The 4,258-nt window shown below is 64.3% G+C and overlaps 1 long non-coding RNA gene across 1 annotated transcript; it reads left to right on the top strand.

Moving 5' to 3' along the window:
* Positions 1-2,776: 2,776 nt before the first annotated feature.
* On the top strand, positions 2,777-4,055 carry LOC135305785 (uncharacterized). Its single transcript, XR_010366770.1, has 3 exons — positions 2,777-3,031; positions 3,250-3,378; positions 3,995-4,055. It is a non-coding gene; the product is annotated as an uncharacterized LOC135305785 (long non-coding RNA).
* Positions 4,056-4,258: the final 203 nt, after the last annotated feature.

Raw genomic sequence — 4,258 nt, 5'->3', positions numbered from 1 at the left:
ATTCAGGGAACACGCTCTGAGAGTGTTCGACCCTCAGCAGGGACAATGCACAGCAGGGACCGAGGGGATTCCTGAGGCACTGTGCAGGAGTCCAGACTCTGGCTCTTGGCTGAACTCGGCAAAGTTCCCGTGTTTGGACAGGCTCAGGGGCTGCCCTCAGGGAACGTGGGGCTCGAGGCGGGGGCGAGCGGGCAACGGACAAACGGACACGGGGACAAACGGCCCCGGAGCTTCAGTTGCAGCAGCGGCAGCAGCAGCAGCGGCAGCAGCAGCGGCAGCAGCAGCGGCAGCAGCAGCAGCGACAGCGAGAGAAGAAACTTTAGATTCTCTTCTCCTCTCAGTCTCCCGCTGTCCCTTACCTCTCCCGCTCTCCCTTTCCCGGTCTCCCCTCCTCTCCCCGCCTCCCTCTCCCCGTGCCCGGCCGGGCCATGCCCCCGGCCCGCCCCCGGCCCCGGGCGGGGCTGCCCCGTGCCCGCCCCCGGCCGTCCCACCGAGGTCTGGTCCCAGCCCGGCTCTGGCCGTGCTGGCGGTGGCGCTGCTGGGCGGGGTTCAGTGCCTGGGGCGGCATCGCCGGCTTTTGGCTCCGCCTGGCCCGAGCCCGGCCCCGGCCCCGGCCCCGACGCAGGGTCCAGTCCCGACCCCGAGCCCGAGCCCGAGCCCGACCCCGGCCCCGGCCCCGGCCCCGGCCCGGGCCCCCGCCCCGGCCCCGGCCCCGGACCCGGCCCCGGCCCCGGCTCCTCCCGGGGCCCGCGGAGGACACACGCGACCCCGCCGCTCCCGCCGCCTCCGCTGCGGCTTGCCCGGCCCGAGCTCCGCCGCTCGGCACCGCCGCCCCCGGCCCCGCGGCTCCCGGGTCGCGTTCCAAAGAGCGAACGCCGGGGGATGGCGGGGCCGGGGCGGGTGAGGGGCGCTCGGGGGCCGTTGCTGGCCCCGGGCCGAGCGCTGAAAGCCGCGTCCCGCCCGCAGGGAAGGCGCAGGAGGCCCTGCAGGAGTGGTACCGCCTGGGCTCGCTGCTGGGGCGTGGAGGATTCGGCAGCGTCTTCGCAGCAACGCGGCTCTCGGACAGTGCCCCGGTGAGCGGCGGGGCCGGCGGCGGGCGGAGGAGGAGGGGGTGGAGGAGGAGGAGGAGGAGGATGGGGCTGGGCAGGGCGGGCGTTGAGCTCAGCCCGCTGCTCCCCTTGTCTTGCAGGTGGCCATCAAAAAGGTTCCACAGAAGCGCATCTGGCACTGGAGCGAGCTGGTGAGTGAGCCGGGACAGCGGGAGAAGCCGGGCCGTGCCGGGCGGGGATGAGCCGAGCCCCGGCAGGGTGGGAGCCGCCAGGACGTCCCGAGGGGGAGCGGGCGTGGGGCCATCGCAGGGCGCAGAGCATCCCGGGCTGGCTGAGGGGTTGCCCAGCCCTGGCCCAGCATCAGCCCCACTGACGGCATCATGCTCCTCCCGCAGCCCGACGGCACCTGCGCTCCCCTGGAGGTTGTGCTGCAGGACAAGGTGTCCACTGGCTTCCCCGGTGTCATCCAGCTGCTGGAGTGGCTTGAGCTCCCCAGCGACATTGTGATGGTGCTGGAGCGGCCAGAGCAGTCTCAGGACCTCCTGCATTTCATTCGGGCACGGGGGTTCCTGTCCGAGGGGGTGGCGCGGCAGCTGTTCCAGCAGGTGCTGGAGGCCGTGCGGCACTGCACCAGCTGCAGGGTCCTGCACCGCGACATCAAACCAGAGAACATCCTGGTTGACCTGGCCACCGGGCAGGCCAAATTGATTGACTTTGGCTGTGGCACCTACCTGCAAGACACAGCCTACACTCACTTTGCAGGTGAGCCTACACAGGGCTGTGCTCCCGCTCCTGGCATCTCATGGCCCAAGATCTCACAGCCCAAGCTGGGTGTGGCAGCAGGGATTCTCCCTTTTGCTGCCACTCAGGGGACTGAATCTGCAGCTGAGTTGCTTTAGAGCAAGGGTGGGTGGGGAGCCATCTTCCAGCCCTGCTGGCAGCCTTTGCCCACCACTGTGCCCAGGACTGGGGCTGGGCTGGGGCAGCCAGCCTGACAAAAACAGCCGTGGGTGGGGGTAGCAGAGAGGGAGGTCGGAACCTGTGTCCCAGCCGGTTTGTGTGCAGGCAAGAGGAAGGGCTTGGACTGCTCCACTTGCCCTGTTTGTCTTGCCTTTATAATATGTTTGGGGCAGTGCAGGCAGGGAGAATGAGGGCATGGTTTTTCCCCAGCACGCAGTGGGTATTTCCTTTGCGTGTCATGGTCAGGCCTAGCCAGGGCTTCCACTGTCCCCTTCCCACACCAGTGGCTTCTTTTGCAATCCCAAGTTTGTACACCAGTCCCAGATGCTGGTGAGAGGACAGTGTGCCCTGTGTGCCACTGATGCAGCCCCCGCCCGCCCAGGGATGCTGGGGCCAGGCTCTGGGAGCAGCAGCATCCCCCTGCTGAACTCCATCTGTATTCCACAGGAACACCATCATACAGCCCCCCGGAATGGACCCGCTTTGGCTGGTACCATGGCGAGCCAGCTACCATCTGGTCCCTGGGCATCCTGCTGCACGAGATGGTCTGTGGGAAGATGCCTTTCAGGAGGGGCTGGAACTTCAGCTGGGGCCAGCTCTCCCTGCCACAACGGCTCTCTCCAGGTGAATCCTCTTCTCTGGGCACAGGGGGAATACCAGTGCTGGGAGACAGCAGCGGGCTCGGGAGCATCCCGCTCTGGCAGCTGCTGAGGAGGTGGCACATGTCCTGCTCTCCCCCAAAACCAAGAATTGATGGGAAAGTTCAGGCCCAGCTCTGAGCGCATCCAGCATGGCCTGGGCATGGGAATAGTGGGGCAAAGCAGACAGGAACCTTCTCCAGCTGACGGGCAGTTTCTGGTTTCTCTCCCCAGAGTGCCAAAATCTGATTGGGTGGTGTTTATCCATGCACCCCTTGGCCAGACCCTCATTAGAAGAGGTGTTCTGTCATCCTTGGATGCAGGATATTGATCTGCCCTAGAAGAAGGGAGAGAGCCACAGGCACACTGTGCTGCAGGGCCCTGGTAAGTTACAGCTGCACACATGCCTTGGCAATGAGAAGCAAAGAAAGCCAGCCCGTGTCACTGCACCAGGGTCATGGGATGGGAACATGCAGCCCTTGTGCTGGAGCTGAGCTGCTCTGCCCAGCCCTGGTGGCTGCCATCCAAGCAGGTTTTGCTTGTCCTGGTTCCCTGACAGCTGGGGCCCTGGGCAGAGCCCTGACAGCCTGGTCTCACCCCAGGGAAGGAGAAGGAGCCCCCAGAGAAGCTGTACCGGGTGGTGCTGCTGCTGCAGGAGACAGCGAGGATGACATCAAGGATGACATGAAGGATGACAACCTCTTCCTCAACCTGGCCACCAGCAGTTGAAGGTGATGCACTTTGATTGTGGCACCTTCTTCAAAGCCAAACTCCACAGGGAATTTGCAGATGAGTCCACACCTGGGGAAATGCTCCCAGATTTGGGCATTGCCCAGCCTGGCTGGGAAGCAAAGGTTCCCCCCTTTGCGGGGGCAGATGCAGCTGATCCTTCAGTCGGCTGCCCAGCTGCTTTTGGCAGGGCTGGGGGCATGGGCTGGGGTGGGTACAAAATGGGAGTGGGCTCCTGGTCCTGCCAACAGCCCCCAGCACCCACCGTGCCCCAGGCTGGGGCTGGGGCTGGGGCAGCCAGCCCAACACAAACAAACCCCCATGGTGGGAGCAGAGGTGGGACTCCCAAATCTGTGCACAGGTGCTTTGCTGTGCAGGCAAGGAAGGGCTTGGGCTGCTCCACTGCCCTTGTTTGCTTTGGGATCACCGTTACTGTGGGGGGCAGTGCAGGGGGAAGGGAGAAAACCTGGGCTTTGCTCACACATGGCTGGGTTTTTCCCTGGCATGTAGAGGTTGGGCCTTCCTCAAGGCCCTGACAGAGCTAAGAGTTTTGACCTTTCTTCTTCTTTTCCCTTTTTGTCTCTAACATCTTTTCAACAATTTGTTTGTTTTTTCTAGAGGAAGCATTCTAAGTGGTCCAGTCTGGATCAGGAAGTGCTTGGGACCAGCTGCAGCGTGGATGGGCCGTGCCCTTGGAGCAGGCTGAGGACATCGTCTGGGACCAGCTTTTCTTCCAGCCATGGATGGCATGAGGTGGGTCCCCGTGTGCTTGGCGGGGTGGGGTCAGAGCTTTTGGGAGATGGCAGCGAGCACAGGAGCATCCTGCTCTGGGCAGCTGCTGAGCAGGTGGATGTGCCATGGCTGGTTGCAGGCTGGGCACGT

This window comes from Passer domesticus, chromosome 8 (assembly GCF_036417665.1).
Source record: "Passer domesticus isolate bPasDom1 chromosome 8, bPasDom1.hap1, whole genome shotgun sequence".
NCBI classification, from domain to species: domain Eukaryota; kingdom Metazoa; phylum Chordata; class Aves; order Passeriformes; family Passeridae; genus Passer; species Passer domesticus.
This window is presented reverse-complemented; position numbering and strand designations above follow the sequence as displayed.